Source organism: Dermacentor variabilis, chromosome 8, assembly GCF_050947875.1.
Source record: "Dermacentor variabilis isolate Ectoservices chromosome 8, ASM5094787v1, whole genome shotgun sequence".
Taxonomy (NCBI): domain Eukaryota; kingdom Metazoa; phylum Arthropoda; class Arachnida; order Ixodida; family Ixodidae; genus Dermacentor; species Dermacentor variabilis.
This window is the reverse complement of record NC_134575.1, coordinates 54,333,953-54,352,317: the sequence shown is the minus strand read 5'-3', so window position 1 is coordinate 54,352,317 and position 18,365 is coordinate 54,333,953. Positions and strand designations below refer to the sequence as shown.

Genomic DNA, 18,365 nt, shown 5'->3' with positions numbered 1-18,365 from the left:
TTCAAATCTGTGCGGCTAATTGACTCGAGCGCAAATAAATCCGTCAACTCTCTCCTTGCTTGATTTTTCCTTCGTCCAGACTTCAACCGTGACGTCACAGGGACAGCCCCCGATACCAAACTCATAACTGCTTAGCGTAGTTCCGAATCGTTCTCGTAATTCAACAGCGCATATCGGTTCCTTTACTGGCACGCCTTCCTTCGTTGGTGAACTGATTCTAGCGGAGCAGTCACAGACCTCAGTTTCCTACAGTCACACCTACGAAAACACAGATAATCGACCGGAATCGATGCAGCTGTTGATCACTTGGTAGGTAAAATCCGGTAGGTAAGTAACAAATTTGGGAGGCAAAAAAAAAAAGGTGGGTAGGTGTTTGCTGGGTGTAAATGCTAGGGAACTGGGGACAAAAAATTAAATAAAGGACAGTCAGCCGGTCCATTGACGCCTACTTCGTCGGGCGCTGCACTGTTTGAGTGCAGCATTTATAGCCTCCCCGGAAACATGCATATGCTTCGCCGTAGGAAATGCGCCGCGCACGTGACGGCGACGAGGAAACAGGAAGACGGCGGAGGAAACGGAAAGGGCGTTTCCTGTACGTCAATGTAGCTTCGTGTTTTATTTTTTTTTTTCCTTCAAGAAGCAGCTGGGCCTTCCAGCGGGCCGAGGATGCCGCCAGGACCCAAGAACTCCTGGCCGTCACCTAGGCGGGGCCTTTGGCCCTCCCCACCAACTCGCAGGGCACACCATAAAGTTCTTTCCTCCTCCTCCTCCTCAAGAAGCAGCAATCGCGTCGAATTGTCTTACGCAGCTGGAACCGTTAGGCGTGGAATCGGAAGCTCCGGCAACAAAAGGGACAAAAGAGTAGAAGCACGTAGGCAAAAAAGGTATATATATATATATATATATATATATATATATACACACATATATATCCTCTCCTCCTGTAACGGCTGTAGACAACACACCTATATGATTTCTCGGTTTATATGTACAGCCATCTATACCATCACTACAGATGTACCGCTTAACGGCTCTGTTCTCTACGCAATAGCGCCATGAAACTGCAAAGGCCCAGATAAATATTCTCACTGCAATAAATACACGGTTGCAAGTGCATCGCTCCTTTAATAACGCGAGTGGCTACGTATCAGCGTTCAGCGGCTCGCACCACTGGCCAATCATCATCGATGTTTCCTCCAAAGTTTCTTTCTTTCTTTCTTTTTCTTTCTTTTTCTTTCTTTCTTCGCACTGCTTTGCCACGTTGCAGACGGGCGACGACGCTACTGCCATGACTACGCGCGCCAAATCCCAGGCGATGTCAGGGAATCCTGGTGATAACTGGCTCTTTCCTGGCTACTTCCACTCGCTCCGTCCGGAACGCATGCTTACATCATTGCTTCGCGTCGCTGGGTACCTGACTTTACTTTCGGCGTTAGTGTGGCCTTAGTGTAGTCATGTGACTGGAGTTTGTGTTTTTATGACTTGGAGTTGACTTTCAGTTATAGCGTGGCCTTAATGTACTTACGCGACTGGAATTAGTCTTCCTACGATTTCATTACTTTCGTTATCATTTATTCTTCCTTTTTTTAATCCCTATGTCAAAAGGAGGAGCCGGCGCCCATTAAAGGCGATCTCCTAAATACTACATAATAGTAAAAAAAGAATATGATTGCGATAAAACACAATCGCACGCGTATCACCACACGCGCGTTTCGACAGTGGCGTTCAAGTATACGCACACCTCCCGCTCATCTACCTATTCGCTCGGAAAGTAATTGCGCTTATTCGATTTTCATCGAGGCGGAATGCGGCAAGCAAATTGAGGATACTGTCGCCGTACTTGCTGGTCCCCGTCTTCTACGCGCCAAAGATATTGCGGCGTAAAAAAAAAAGAGGGGGGGGGGAGAAAGAAAAAAAGAAATGCAGGCGGTGCTGCGCCACAGTACACGCGTGCTCCTCGAGAAGCACAGGCGTGTCGAGTGCGTGTCGTTCGCGCGAAATGAAAGTTATCGAACGCGCTCATCGTACAGAACAAGGTTACGGTCCCCCAATAACAGCCGGGATCTTATACGTACACGTATTGGCATAACCGGCTCCTCAGAAAGAAAAAAAAAAACCGGGAGAAGCACATTGGGCGATCGAATTCGCCCCCTGCATTCCCGGGATGAGGAAATACGCAGCGTCGTGCACGCTTCTTTCTTTTCTTTTCCGCGCACGTCCAATTTCATTTCCTTGGGATTATCTCTCGAAGAGTGACGAAAAAGAATGAGTTCGACGAAATACTGGGCAAGAAACTCTAGCGCTGCCATTTCCGCGATTTAAATCGTGTAGACTCTAAAAAAAAAAAAAGTTTACACCCTCCAGGTTGTAACTTGTCCCAAAACAATAATCGTCATCCGTCTCGCCCGCGTTTCCTTTCTTTAACGCTGCGAGCCCGGTACTTCCAAATCACGAACTGCTCGCGCGTTGTCAGCCTGGCACACCATTTTTCGACAGGAATGAATAGCGGGAGCGGCGTCTTCGAGAAATGAAACGCAAGCAAGGCAGATGACGATTATCATCGTGGGACAAACATACACCCGACCCGCCGTGGTTGCTCAGTGGCTGTGGTGTTGGGCTGCTGAGCACGAGGTCGCGGGATCGAACCCTGGACACGGCGGCCGCATTTCGATGGGGGCGAAATCCGAAAACACCCGTGCACTTAGATTTAGGTGCACTTTAAAGAACCCCGGGTGGTCGAAATTTCCGGAGTCCTCCACTACGGCGTGCCTCATAATCAGAAAGTGGTTTTGGCGCGTAAAACCCCAAAATTTAATCAATGAGGTATACACTCCAAAGGGAGCAACTGCTTTAAAAGTGCACTCTGAAAAAAGTAAACACCCTTTGGAGCTTATCTTGTCCCCAAACAATAATCGTGATCTGCCTTGCTTGCGTTTCCTCTCTTCAAAACTCGGCGCTCGCTACTTTCCTGTCGAGAATGCTGTGTCATGCGGATAACGCGCAAGCCGTTCGTGACTTGCAAGTACCGGGCTTGCAGCGTTAAAGAAAGGAGATGCGGACCAGACAGATGACGATTATTGCTTGGGGACAAAACACAACCCAAAGGGTGTACACTCTTTTTTTTAGAGTGTGCGGATGTCAGAATCGAGCGAGCGCGATGCTTGCTTCAATGAAAAGCTACAGATATGTTCAACTGGCTAGGCCAGGCGAACATCTGGACAGTGATTAAAGAGAGCCATGCACGAAGGCGGCAAACATACAACACCGCAAGTACACACACAAGTGGTGTACATGAACACGTACATGTTAACATATTTATTGCACGACATACTAACCATACCAAACTTCATTACAAGACGAAGAATATTGCTGAGCGCGGAAAGCGTTCATCTTTATAGTTAAACTTGCCGGGATTGTTGTAAATAGGGTCAGGAAAAAGATTTCGGCGGAGAGATGGCGAAACAATTTTAGCCATCATGGCCGCCGAATAGCCGCCGTATTTTTGAAATAGCTCAGGGATTCGCACTGTGCAGGTCTCAAGGGTTAAAGAAAAGCAAAATGCAGACTTTAACGGAAATCAGAGAGTGTCTACCCGGCTGACGGCTTTGACATTCCACTCCGGGTCTGATGTCATACATCCATGCGCATATCGTATGTATTAAAGAGATGAGTGATATAAGCGTGCGCAATGATGAAAAGAAAATGAAATGTAGACTGCAAGTGTGTGAAATGCGGGTGAGACATATCATATAGGTAACTATAAAACGCACGCAGAGAGAGAGAGAGAGAAAGAGAGTGTCACACCAACGGAGGCGCACACAATTCGTGTCAGCGGCAAACTAATCTGACCAGACTACTGCATTACGAGAAGAAGCAAATTACTGAGCTCCCAAAGCAATTTTATTTTTCGGGTTATTGATAAAAGAGTGCAAAAAAAGCTTGACGAAATTCCCGATAACAAAAGCACAGCGCCACGAATCTTTGTGTTCTTGTTTTTGCTCATCGTGTATTTTGTTCTATGATACCCCATCACTCAATTCTCGCACCGGAGCCTGTGATGTACCCGTACATAAGTAAGTAAGTAAATAAATAAATAAATAAATAAATAAATAAATAAACAAATAAATAAATAAATAAATAATAGCACAGTGATTTTCATTGTGTGATTCGATATTTAGTCAGACAACAGGATGAAGTCTCTATTAAGAAAGTTGCACAGGTTTAACTGACCGGCGGCTTGGCGTTTGCTACCCATTGTTATTGGGGAGATGTATGTATGACATAACCAAAGACGACAAAAAGAACACAAAAATCACAGACGATGTACGAACACACCGACAGGTATAAGGACATAAGGTATATCAACACTAGTCTAACCACACCATATTATATCTACATTGCGAGAAGAACCAGATCGATCAGCGCGCAAAGAATGGCATTCTTTCCGATTATCGCTGAAAAAAAATATGTTCTTTAAAAATGCTCGACGAAATTCCAGGCACAATGCTCAGCACGGCCATCCTTGTGCAGTCGCACCGCGATTTGCGCTGCAGTGTCTCACGCACTCACCGCCAGCCTAACCATACCATACCAAACCAAACAACACATCGCGAGACGAGCGAAATGCTATATATATATATATATATATATATATAAACCTCGATGGTGCCTTCGCGCCTGAAGCTGAGTGCCGCCATCTTTTGCAAATTGTTCAGCGATTTGCATTGTGCAACCCTCAATCTCCAGCAGGGTTGCCTCTGCGAACCTAACTGTACCAAAACTACAAGTCGAGCGAAGAGCTGAGTGCGTGAAGCAGCAAGAACTTGGAATTTTCTTTCTTGCCTTTCTTTTTTAAGAAATAAAAAAAATGCCGAGCAAATGAGAAGCTTTGCGCTCCCGGCCCTGACTACAAAATGAAATCCTTCAAGCACGTCGTTTTCTTTTTCTCTCTCTCTATTTCTTGTTCCGAAAGTCAACCTACAAGAGAGTGGAACCACTACTGCTCTCACGAAACGGCGAAATGATTTTTTTTCGTGGATTCGATTATGCCTGCCGAGGAGACCTATTTTCGCAGGTTACTTCCGTCTTCCTTACCCCCCCCCCCCCCCCCCCCCCGCCCGCTTCTACTTCCTTTACCACATTTATTCCTTTCTACCCATCCTGCTTCTTATTCATGCCGTATTCCAATGGCTCTGATCCACTGTATTTTCCACCTTACGTTATTTCAAATGCCAGATGGTATTGCGACGGCAGTCCTTTACTTTTTACTATTATTATTCTTTTCCCTAATCTGGAGGACATCAATTTACGTTCTTCCCATTTCCACTACTCGCCTATTGTATTCCTTGCAATTCGTTCCCCAGTAGCTATCTTCTCAACACTTCTCACGCCTTTTCTTGATCATTTCCCCTTCCTGCATCTCAATTCGGTTTCCTTTATTCACGTCGTGCTACATAGCGGCGCTCCACTTGCATGGACCGCTCCGGACAACCCCTTTTCCTTTTCTCGAAGAAACGCCTTCGCTGTTTCCTTATTTCCCTACCTCCTGCCTCCTTCTTTATTTTCCTTCTCTTTCTTTTTCTTCTATATACCTCACTTTCGTTAGCATTCAATTTGATTGTTCCCGTTTTTGTGTTTTTGTTGTTGCTGCTGTTGTTTATTTTTCCTTTTAATTTTCTTACTTCCGACATGGCCATCCGCCCCTGCGCATACCGACGCAATCCTTCTCTGACCTGTCGAAACCAGCGGACATGATACGAGAAAAACGTGTCGAAAAGAAGAAAAAAAGAAACAAAGAAAACAGGGAGAAAGTTACGAACAGAAAAAGGAACGCGGTAACGTTGGAGTAGAGAACCTCAGGCAGCGCCCCGGCATTCTTCAAAAGTGCGGGTTGGACAGGTACTGAGGCCTATAAATGAAATCACATGTTCAAAGAAAAAACAAAGAGAGGGAGAAAGAGAAAGTGAGAGCGTAGGTGAGACACGAAATCCTTTTCGAAGAGAACGGACCCCCCCTAACCCTAGCCCCCCACCACCTCGCACATCCACGACCCAATACGGTCGAGCCTCTAAATAGCCTCGGGGTTCTGGCCTTTGAAGCCCCTTATCCTCGGCGACACGCTAACGCGATAGCGAACTCCGCTTCTCGAGACTGGGACTTAGCGACTCGAGCCAGGGTCAGCAGCAGCAGCAAGGGCTCAATAGAGAGACGCGCCACTGGCCATGGTGCGTGTGGGGGTAATGCGACTATCTAACTATTGCTGTGACCTGAATAGTAGAGGTAACGCGATCAAAAGGCGACGCCAGCGTCAAGCCCGTCAAAGTGGGCTTTTTTTTTTTGTTGCTTCAAGTGACATAAAGAGAAGGAGGCGCAGTCATCCTGCAATAGCGATGACTGCTCCTTTTTCCACTGGAATGAGGAAGAATATAGAAGATGAGATATTTTTCTCTCTCTCTCTGTTCTTTTTTTTTTGTTATGTGTGCGCAAGGAAATGATGCACGCTGGACGGTGTCAGTTACTTCTCTTAATACATAGACGTGCTCCACAAAAAAACTTTCACACAAACAAGAAATCAAAGGCCCTATAGTAAAAACAATGCTGAAGTTTGCACGCACGCACACACACACGCACGCACGCACGCACGCACGCGCACACACACACACACACACACACACAACATAAATACACAAAAAATGAATCTTCACAAGAAATTCACAAAATTCAAAAGACAGAGAGACAGAGGAAAGGGGAAAGGCAGGGAGTTTAACCAGAGGGGAAGATCCGGTTTGCTACCCTACGCTGGGGAGAGAGGGGAGGGGGAGGTAAAGTGGTAAGAACTTATTTTAAAATGCCGCCATCCCAAGCCATCGCGGCAGAGGGCGATGAGGGCACCGTTGCGGTTTTTTGAGGGCGACAGAGTTGGACAAGCGGCTGTAGCCTGAACAGATGTTTACAGTGCTGCAAGTGCTACTGTGCTGTGCGGTGACAGTGTGCGGCGACAGTGACCGACTGTGATTGTAAGTCTACGCTCCTTTCTTCTTTATGTTAAAGTCCGAGTATCAATAAATGAAACTAAATGTCCCTTATTTGTGGTGCACAGCACTTACGAACACTCTTAATTTGTTTTTGTTTTTAATTTTTAACGAGTACACAAAACTAAAAGTAGGACAAACGCATGTTCTTTGACGACGTTTCAGTGTTCTTCAGCGTAGTTTAACGAAAAACAATTATCGCTAAATAAGTCTTACATTTTTTTTAAATAACTGTACTTAACGAAATGTTGGTCCCTTGAAGTGGCGCCTCCTACGCCTCTTCTGTGATGGAATAATGGTAGTCAAAACGACGGTCGAGTTTCAAGTTTCTAATTTCCTTCAATTCGAGAATTTATTACGCATACACATAACATCTTCGGAGGCCCAAAAATATTGTTTGAGAGTGCCAAACCAAAATAATTCGGTAAGCATACAATAAATGCGAGCGAAATCGACAACATTTAGCAATACAGACAGTATAGATTAATAAGTGAAATTGTTTTAATGTTTTCTTTCAAAAAAATGTAAAGGAAGAAGACATGTAACGTTAGTATTCCGGTCATTCTAACTCCAAGTTTATAAATTATTTCGTGGTACAGAAGCAAGCATTAGAAGAAAAGAAGAACATATCGACATAACTTCTAAAGTTCGCGTACACGGCAAATATCAATTTTCCCAAAATACACGCGCAATTCTCCAGGGGCAACTGAAGTGCCCCCGTGAGCGCTACATTCCAATTACAACACTCGCCTGCGCAGACCCAAGAACCAAGGGAACACAAAAACACAAGGAAACAGGTAAGCAGGTACGTGCGTGTTATTTTAAAAGAACAAGAGGAACAATTCGATCAAAACGAAAAAGAAAAAAAAACAGAATTATCAAAGAGGCGAGAGCTACCGAAGCCCGGTTTAGGAACATTTTAATATTCGTAGAATATGCTTGCCTGAACCTCACGTGAGCTATTCGGAACTGCAAAACTATTAGCGTTCTTTTTTTAATTTTTTAGCTGTGCTATATTTTTGGTGCATGCAGTCAGTTATGCACGATGAGTATTCAATTTCCAACGCCACCTATCGGTGCTCTCTAGACACGCGCCAAAAAAAAAAAAAAGGGAAACATTGTCGTGAAATGTGTCTAGTGATGTTCAATGGGATTGACTTAGCGTTCTGTAAACTATTTACAACCGCATTCCGACTTTTAATTGCATTGATCCTCCTTTCTTTCTTTTCTTTTTTCCTCCTTGAGTAGGGTTACTTGTGTGCTTTGTTCTGTTTGCCTAAACTTGCGCTTTAAACGAAGCTTTAGCATTGTACGAAAAGTTTGCTATCCGTTCGAATAACATTGTTTGAATTACTATTGCGTGGGCCTGTGTGCGCGCGTTTGTGAGTGCAAAATCAGAGGTTCCTAAAGCGGCTAGTATTGAACGTCAATAAATACGCATTCTTTTCTTTTTTCTTAATTCCGAAAAGGGTTTTCTCCGGAACACTGCGCTGGAGATTGAGATAACGATAATCGATGCGTTGATACCGTACAACGACAACCACCGGCGTGGAATTTAAGAAAACAAATTGAAGAAATCCAACGACGCGTCACACGGCAGGAAACAATATCGCGACCCAATGGCGGTTCCAGAAACTCGTAAAAACACTGCGGTCCGCGATTGCATAAAAAAAGAAAGAAGTGTGCTTTGTTATTAATCAGCCCATTCACGCCGTATACGTAACATTAACAACAACGGTTTTACGCCACGGTGAACGCAACCGCGAAACTCTCGAGAAGCATAAGCGAAGCCGACGTGAGCCGCGTTAGGGTCCGTCGTCATGACAACGGCTTTTCTCGAAACTTCGAGAAAAAGAAAACACGAGCCCACACGCACATTACGCACGACACGTAATTTACTTTTTACAACGCCGAACGCCCGCGTTCACCTCCCCCCCCCCCCTCCGACGTAAGTCAATTACTGAGCACACGAAGATAAATTTTTCCGCCAAGCTTTTGGAGCCAAGTTTGTACAGAAGGGAGATCGAGAAGACGCCTTTGCACGGGCCCTCATATCCAGATACGTGGGAACGGAAAAATATTTTTTTTTTCGACAACTGCTGCACCGGTTTTGATTAAGTTTGTCGCATTTAAAGAAAAAAAAAACTTAGAATCTCACGACCGCAGGAAGCAGCATTTTGTTTAAGCCCATCGTTCGTGTTAGAAAAATTTTTTTGAAAAAAATTGAAAAAGAAAAAAATACTCGAGTACAAAGTTTTCAGCTCTGTAATTCAGTTCAATAAATAATGATATCCCAACTCTGTAGACTCCGCTTATTACGACATCCAAAGCGATAAAAAAATACTGACGTAGTGTACACCGCTCTGAAATATATGCCTTATTTGTGACGAGGGCTTTTCCAAAACCTTTATAAACATTGCAACAATTTCACATAAACTGTAAACTCATATATCGAATGTGTCCCCTAGAGATGCTGAAAAGTAGACGCAGTTTGACAAGTTTGCGATATCTGCTTTCGTTTTCTTTTTTTTTTTTTGTGCAGAGTTACAGATTTGTAGATTTTTGAGCTTCTACCACGCTCCTCTCACGTAGGTCACGTGGTCAGCGCAAGATCGGAAATGCTTCTGTACCAATTTTCCTGCCAAGTTTGGAGAGTAACGGAGATGGAGAGGAAGCTCAGGAGCTCCAGTCTAAATACATAACGATGGGGGGAAAAACAGTCTGTCTAGACAATTTCTTCATCCATTTCGAAGGGGTATGTTCCACGGTAAATGGAGAATCCAAACATACTGACCGCAGCAAGCAGAGTTGTTATTTAGGCAGTGGATGATTTTTTCTTTACAAAAGTTTTTAAATTTGCCAGACTGGAAAAAAATAAACTGAAGAGTCAAGTTCGCAACTACGTAACTGAACAATAAACGCAATAACACAATTCTGTAAACTCTACTTAATGGGACCATCTCAAGTGAAAAAAAATATATATGCAGCACACTGGTCCGAAGTACACCAATAATTCGCAATTAGTGCTTTTGCAATAGCCTAGTGAGCATTATAACAATTTGTCGTAAGAGGTGAATTCATATATCACATTTTTTTCCTCTTTGGATGCTCTAAACAGATGCATTTTACACAACTGTGACCTTTATTTTCAGTGAAGAATTGCGGATTGGTTCCTCTTCCTGCTTGCATTTCTTCAACTTTCGCACTTCTTAGGCTTTTCTAACAAAAATAAAGTTTCGAGGCCAAAAACTCAAAATTCTTCTGCTTCGTGCAGTCGGTACAATTCGGCTTCCAGTCCTAATTTAAAAAGAAATTAAAAAGAAATGCATTTTTCGTTTAAATCGGTTCAACCGTGGTCCGACAAAGAGCATCCATGCGTTTCGAATGCATTCGAATAGTGGGAATCGAAGTTGGCTCCCGATGCTAAAGCTTCCGCTGAAGCCGGAGAACTGATGACGCAATCACTTTTGTTTCACACGGTGGCGCCCGACCAAGCTAGCGTCGCCACAAATAAAGGTACCAGGTCGCGGGTTCGATCCTGACACCCCAACGGTCACTTTTCAATGGGAGCGAAATGAAAAAAAGAATGAAAGGAAAATACGGTCGGGCGCTGCAATTTAGATGACCGCCGTCAAAGATAAAAAAAAATAATTCTGAGCTCACAAGTACGGCCAGCCTCATATTCAGATGGCGGTTTTGGCACACAAAATTTCATAACTTAATTTTTTTTAAGTACGCGCTTCCCATATTTGTGAGATCACTGTGTGTCGACTGTCCCGACCGCTAATAATATTATCTTATATCACATATTATTTTATAATTTCTTAATATATGTAATTATAGAACAATATAATATTTCATTTTATTTATGATGCCCAACACAATTTTTCTTTTGTCCCGACCACTCGCAATCACCATCACGCAATTCAAATGCAATTGCGCGAGTAGGGGGAGTAGCTAGAAGTAGGCGTCGTCACCTCGAGTGGGAATGCGCAGAGCTCAGGACATTACAGGACAGGGACCGGCCTGAGGGCGATGACATCCATCCAGGACTGGGGGGTCTGACCGCGGAGTTAAATTATGTGGCCTTAAGTGCCAAAAACCACGATCTGATTACGAGGCACGCCGTAGTGTGGGACTCCCCAACGACGTGAAAAAAAAAAAAAGCGACGCTATAGGTTACGTACTGATAAACCATGCCGTCAAAAACTGGTTTCGTTTACTTCACGATAACATGCCAATTAGTACAGAATATTAACATCAAAATTCGTGTTTCTTTCTTTTTGCGCCGGAACTCCTGCGTCAGTACACGTCGGCAATGTTAAAGTTCTTTTTTTTTTTTGCAATTTGGGCGTTGCAGTTCTGTAAAAGCTCACCGCAAACGTTGCTCGGTAAAGGTTACGGTTGCATAAGCTGCAGTTGCCGGCAAACTCACAAGCAGTCAGTGACCGTTACATGCTATTGCGTCCTACTCTTAGAAGCGAAGCGTAAGCGTCTCCCAAGTTTTTTCTTTTTCATTCGTTATGGTTTTTAGCCGAAGCTCACTAGCACGGAAGCCCGATACTGAAACCCTTACGACACGGACACATGGGCAAGCGGAAGCACTGCGATAAGCAGTCATTATGCGTGTTCGCAGTGTTATTGCATTTCGCGTTAAAAAGAAGAGTATAGAGTGCTTTGGAACCTACCGACCACCAACGAAGGCAGATAAAGCTTAATAAACGAAGCTACAAGAACGTCTGAAGCCGCAAGTAAGAAGACCAAACAAATCCACGAACCACCAGTTATTGCCGGGGCGGCTGAGAAATCGCAGCGCCAGGGTTTCCTCCTTTAATTATTGTAGGAAACTCTATGGCTAGAACGGCGCAGCGGCGCCTTGGCTCCACTACAGAGCGAATCGAGCAGAGCAGGACTTGAGCCGAGTCAACTTCGTCATCTCGCAGACAAGCGGACATGCAGCGCCATGCTTGCGTCTCTAGAAGCCTGAAAGTGCGCTTGATAAAACAAGCCGCCAGCTTTCTCGTCTTCTCCCCTTTCGCGTGGCTCCTTTCCTCGCTGCTGCGTTCGCAACCAATCACGTGACCTCCAATGTTCGTCGCGCAGGCCACGCATGCGTCGTCGATGGCGCGACAGCACGACGGCGGCGACGCGACGGCGCGAGCGAGCCTGGGGTGTCCGCGTAATTACTGCCGCGATGAAAAATGGCTGCAGCGGGGACGATGTCCCGAAAGTGAAGTCCAACCTATTCGGCGAACTCCCACAAGTCGCAATCTCGCGTGTGGCACGAATGACCGTCACGGTATAGTAGACAAAAAAAAGCGCCTTTTACATTTCACTGCCCTCGTGTTTAATAAGATGGCTATAGTCTTGCCGCGCAGACCCTAGTCGACGTAAATCTTTTGTGTCATTGATTTATAGGTTGTAACTTCTGGAGACTATTATATCAAAATTGGCCCGAGGAGCGAAGCATTGACAGACGATGGCACGGTATATAAGAATGCCACACAAAGAAAGGCTTGTTTTCTTCTTTTCCCCCTTCTTTTTCGCAATGTTACATTCTCACGCTGGACACGGTGTGCGGGCGTCCGCTTTCTGCACCCGACCTGCAGGGTTTCGTCGGCGTTTCCGCTTTGCCTCGGCCTCGTGTTCCCACACTGCCGCGTCTTGGCGCCTCCGCCGTTGAGAAGAGAAGACGAGTTGAGACAAGAAGTTCATGGCGCGCCCACCTAGCACTCCGTCACTTCAACTTGCCCTCCACCTTACTATAGGCTCAAAGCTGAAGGACAGGCTCACTTCAACTTGCCCTCCACCTTGACGTACTATAGGCTCAACTCTGAAGGACAGGCTTCGGATGGCGTGAAATCGGAGGGGAGAGGGGCAGGGGAGGTTGCTCTCGCAGAACGGTGCGATTGCTACCATTGTTTCGGAGAATCTGTTAGCGTAAAGTTCCACGACAGGCTTTATTTGCGGCATGACCGGTACCAAACGTTCAATCAGAAGAGCGCGCAGTCGCAGCCAGCATCGGAACTCCGAAGCGGCCATATGTCTAACAGACATACTTCCGCGGTGATACGGCATTGCTGACATACGACGTGAGGCTGTGCCGCAGACATACGTCATTGCTGAGAGCGCGTAGCCGGATGACGGCATCGGTGGTAGGCCATTCACGAAGGGCTGCCAGCAACGCGGCCTGCGAATTCGCAATGCGCAGACAAGTGCGGCGTCGGCAGAACCACCGCAGCATGCACAATGCGCATGCGTCGTAAGTACGCAGAGTACTAGCAAGCTTGGACGTAGTGAAGCACTCAGAAGTGATCGCGTACGGCGAATGAATTCCACCGGTTATAATGAATTGCACCGGTTATATAGCGAAGCGTTTGCGAAGTATCGGGTATATTTCGGACAGTGACAGAAAGGAAACCCTTATGACTTCCGAAAGGTGTGAGAACTCGCGTATACCGCTTCCGCTGTCTATGATACAGGAGTTGCTTGGACTATTTTGCAGGTTTCCTTCAGTCACATTCTCGCAGACAGACGGACGGAAATGTCGGTAGTGCAATGCGATCCTGTACTTCTTTCCTTCTTAAGTGTAAAGTTTGCCCTGGAAGCACAAGACGAGTGAAGCACGTTATGCGCACACGCCATGTTATGAGTTCGTCATGCTCCTTAAAGTCCAGCAGGGATCTATGGTGCGGATCCACATGCGTGCGGATCCCGCACATCCTTTACGCTCGCGTCTGCCCTCGCGTGCTGCACAGTAGCGTTGTTGTCGTCATCGTCGCCGGGGTTAACGTTAAATCCTTTCCGCACGAAAGCACGCCGACCCACGCGACTGCAAATGGACGTTCAATATCCGTCGGGCGCGCGGAACCGAAGCCCAGCCTTCCAGATTATAAATCCCCGCCATCAACACCACCGCCGGAGCCACTTCAATCACTCATCCGACACGCGTCGCACCCCTCCCCACCTCCTCCGCTCCCCCCGAAGCGGCGCCGGAGCGAGTGGAACGCCTCGCGGCGAGATTGCATTTCCGGATTCCAACGCCTCTTTTCACCGCCAAACACTGCTCGGCCTCATAATGGGCGACCTCTGCGCGAGCCTCCGTTCCACCGCCCATTTCGCCGACTGGCCCGCCTCCCCACAACCCCCCGTATCGTCGCTTCCAAACGTGCACGTCTCTTTCCCCCGTTTCCTTCTTGCTTGTCCTGTCTACGGCTCATATATCCGCTGACAGCGCGATCCCTTTTACCGCGAGCAAAATCGAGCGGGGATCGGGGGGGAGGCACATACGTCCTCTCATGCTTTGCAGAGAAGGCCACCGCGGGTTCTCTACTGCTTAACCGATGATCGACCACCGCCGCTTAGCGTGCTTTTGCCTGGCTCCTCTCCTGTTCTTGCTTCGCCACCGAACAAGGATCCCTTGCAGGGAAGGGTGCGAAAGGAAAAGCGGGAACAAAACGCAGCAGACGAGTCGTCGTACAGCTGAAGAGCGAGCTACGCACGCGAACAATGCGACGATATATATCACAACGAGGTCTGCACTGCGTGCATCCACCGTTGGCGGCGACGAAGTACCGCATTACCGCGATTACAAGCGGCATCCCTCTGCGCGCGGTCCCCGAGAGTGCTAACGAGACGCGCGGTAAAGACCGTAATTATTAACTATCAACACCGCGAGGATCACTCCACCACGTCCGCGGGCGATGCCAATTGGGACACGAGTCAAGAGCACCGACTTTTTTTCTCTTCTTCAAGCGAAGCTTCCTTTGCGAAACCTCCCAGATTTTTTTGGCCGTGGCTGCTGGGTGCTGCTAATGTGTCTTGCTGATGTCTCGCTGAAAACAAACTGAATTACGAGCGCAACGCTGGGGTCGAACCTCGGTCGCGCCTCACAACAGCGCGATGCTCCAATCACTGAGCCGCAATCACTTACTTTTTTTTTTCGTATACTGCCCTGTTTACCGTTACACAGACATACTTCGATCGTGCCAACGCCAACTATCCCTTTGAAGGCGATCGCCACGCGTGTAACATTGCGCATATCAACCTTATCGGAATGAAATAAGTAAATTCATAGCACTTCATTCTCTGCTTCACGAAAACTTCCCGGAACGTTAATTCGAAGATGTGCGTTGGATCTGCACAATTTCCAAGTATGGCTTTGCCCACTTGGACAAAGCCACACTCTCTCGGCAGTTTCGAAGTTACCGATCTTCGAACCACCATTCATTCCAAGCTAACCTCCTCGCCCCACATGGAATGCGTCACTAAGCACGGCGTGCGCACAGCAAGTCGAAGTTCGAGGGAGTTCCAGAAGTGGGGGTGTTAGTGCTTAAGCCGTATACACACGCTTCTGCTGACTTTTGCTGGAATTACCGCTGTCGTCTGGAACGGTACTCGCCGGTGTAACAAATATCCAGTACGCAACAGTTCAGAGGAAATTTGTCTCCTTACGCCGGTGATAGGTGCTCTGGGCAGGTCAGCCGTGTACAGTAGCCTCGCTCTCAGTTTTCGCTCGGTCTCGAAGACCTGGTCTGCAGACGTAGGCAAGCTGGTCTAACTTCCTTATTCAAGCTTGCAAACGGTCTCATCGACTGTACGGGAATAACGGAAGACGTTACCATAAGAAGTCCGCGAAAGATACCTAGGGTGTCTAGAACTCTTCGCGTAGCAACTTCTGGCGCCTCAAATAATCCCTTCGCCAGAATTCTGCAGGACTGAGATGAACATTCACACAATATTGACATGTTCCACAGCCCGCTCCACAAGCAGCAGTCGGACCCACTGACAATGCTCTTTCTGTATGTTATGGGGTGAACCTTTACTGTATGGCTTTGTACTTCTTATTTTTATTATATGGTACTTTGAAGACGTCGCCTTTAATTGGCGCCGGCTACTCTTTTTCATATACAGATGAAAAAAAGAATAAATCACAACAAAAATAATGAAATCATAGTAACGCGAAGTCCGGTCATATACGTATACTAATGCCACACTAAAATTAAAGATTCATCCATCCATCCATCCATCCAGCCATCCATCCATCCATCCATCCATCGATCCATCCATCCATCCATCCATCCATCCATCCATCCATCCATCCATCCATCCATCTGACATAAAACCTGAGTATAAAACAATGGTGTTATGACAACTAGAACCAACGATTACAAGAAAGAAAAATACGGTGACCCAAATTCTAAAGTTATCGTACACAAAATATAAATGTTCGCAAAATATGAATGTTTTTGGGCAGGTACACCCGTGATAAAAAGTATACGGACCACGCCCCCCCCCCCCAAAAAAAAAAGACAATTTCTTCGTAATTAACACGCATAAACGGAAACTAGAAAATACGTATTGGCAACTTTGGACTGCAGTCTCTGATTTCAAGTTGCATTCACTGTTCACTGACAGAGGAGAAAAGCAGTTTTATCGCGCAATCCCTGGTCGGTATACTTTTGCTCAAGGGTGTGCATATGTGGCGTCCCCATGCCTCCCCCCCCCCTCGCCCTAAGTGCCACTTCCAAGCAGAACACTTATGGACACCGACCCAAAAGCCACAAAGACACGAAAACAAAAGGAAGCATTTAAACAAGTATACGTGCTTTTCCAGAAACACAAGAACAATACAAGCAAGACCAATAACAAAAAGAAGAACAAAATTCAAGGTACCAAGCCTAATTTAGCGACTTTCCTGACATCCCCAATACCTCCAAAACCTATATCATAGTGCGCGCAGCAATGTTACAATTCTTCTGATGGCCACGACCCAGTTCTTTCGTAACGACAGTGGTGGCCTATTCAAAAGCACGTAGCTTTGCCCAGGACTTCTTACGATATCACATTCGTTGCAATGTGAAACAGATGCCCTGTTCACTCATCGGCCGTCTTCGCAGATGTCGCAATTGTACCGTCATCGTTAGTATCATGTTACCTTTGACGTTATCGTCATGCTGTTGACGACATTTCTGTATTCTGGACAGCTGGCAGCACTGATGCCGTCGCTTCAAGTTATACTTTAAGCTTGTTCTTTTTCTTTGTTTCCTCAATGATTCCAGAGGTTCTGTTTTTCGTACGGCAGACGAACAAGCTGCGAAATGAAATCGAGTCATTGACAAAACAGTTTAATCAGGTGATTAATGTCATATGTATCTTGCTTCTACACATGAATTGTTTGCTAAGCGAAAAATTGGTGAGCTACTTTTCTTATATATATATATATATATATATATATATATATATATATATATATATATATATATATATATATATATGAACGAGAAGAAAGGGGGTTAACCGAGGGGCCCGATTTTTCTTAGTCATATCATGAGAAGCGAACAAACACTGACACCAAGGACAACATAAGGGAAATTACTTGTGTTTAATAAATGAAGTAAAGAAACGATACTTTAATGAAAATTAAAGTGGATGAAAAAACAACTTGCCGCAGGTGGGAACCGAACCCGCAACCTTCGCATTTCGCGTGCGATGCTCTACCAATTGAGCTACCGCGGCGCTGTTTCGCCATCCACTTTTCTTGGGTATTTATCTGTCCTGTAGAACCCTGGGAGTGTTAGCCAGCGCCACCACTCAGAGACCTTGGCGGCGGACGTGGAACGTCCTTTTTGCCGCAGGCGTCACGAGAACGCGATCTTTTTGGGTGAAGGCAACTGGTCAATAAACCAACGCATGCTACCTCGTTATGTTAATTTCCCCTATGTTGTCCTTGGTGTCAGTGTTTGTTGACTTCTCACGATATGACTAATAAAAATCGGGCCCCTCTGTTAACCCCCTTTCTTCTCGTTCATTACATAACGAGGGTCTCGAATCCAACAACATTGATGCCTTCAGGTAGCGTGCGTTGGTTTATTGACCAGTTGCCTTCACCCAAAAAGATCGCGTTCTCGTGACGCCTGCGGCAAAAAGGACGTTCCACGTCCGCCGCCAGGGTCTGTGAGTGGTGGCGCTGGCTAACACTCCCAGGGTTCTACAGGACAGATAAATACCCAAGAAAAGTGGATGGCGAAACAGCGCCGCGGTAGCTCAATTGGTAGAGCATCGCACGCGAAATGCGAAGGTTGTGGGTTCGGTTCCCACCTGCGGCAAGTTGTTTTTTCATCCACTTTAATTTTCATTATTGTATCGTTTCTTTACTTTATTTATTAAACACAAGTAATTTCTCCTATGTTGTCCTTGGTGTCAGCGTTTGTTGGCTTCTCATGATATGAAAATATATATATATATATATATATATATATATATATATATATATATATATATATATATATATATATATATATATATATATATATATATATATATATATATAGG

At 45.8% G+C, this 18,365-nt stretch overlaps 1 protein-coding gene and 1 non-coding gene across 4 annotated transcripts in view; one reads left to right on the top strand and one right to left on the bottom strand.

The window, feature by feature from the left end:
* Positions 1-18,365, bottom strand: part of LOC142590225 (BAI1-associated protein 3-like) — a 517,523-nt gene that overhangs the window by 462,848 nt on the left and 36,310 nt on the right. The gene's annotated exons all lie outside the window — the stretch shown is intronic.
* TRNAS-CGA (transfer RNA serine (anticodon CGA)) lies at positions 18,067-18,139 on the top strand. The gene has a single exon. It is a non-coding gene; the product is annotated as a tRNA-Ser (tRNA).